Here is a 336-nt window from a genome sequence, read left to right as displayed (position 1 = left end):
CCGCCGCTTAGAGACGAAGTATTAAGTGTCCTCTTCCACATAGGGCAAGCTAGAACGAACTATCTTACCCAGGACCGCCGAAGCAGCGTGGACCAGGGGAGAACTGAACTTTATACTTCACACCACAGTATTGAGTAATGTGCCCTCTTCCACATAGGGCAAGCTGGAATGTTCCATTTTACCCAGGACGGCCGAAGCGGCGTGGACCAGTGGAGGACTACACAATCATGAGGTTTGATATCGACTTGTGTGTTTCAATAGGGTACCGATGGTATGTTTTGAACCGATTTGATTTAGCCATTCTGAAGTCATCACTTGGTTGAAGCGCTGAACTAG

This window comes from Anopheles ziemanni (assembly GCF_943734765.1).
Source record: "Anopheles ziemanni chromosome X unlocalized genomic scaffold, idAnoZiCoDA_A2_x.2 X_unloc_6, whole genome shotgun sequence".
In the NCBI taxonomy this organism is placed as follows: domain Eukaryota; kingdom Metazoa; phylum Arthropoda; class Insecta; order Diptera; family Culicidae; genus Anopheles; species Anopheles ziemanni.
Note: the sequence above shows the minus strand (reverse complement) of the source record.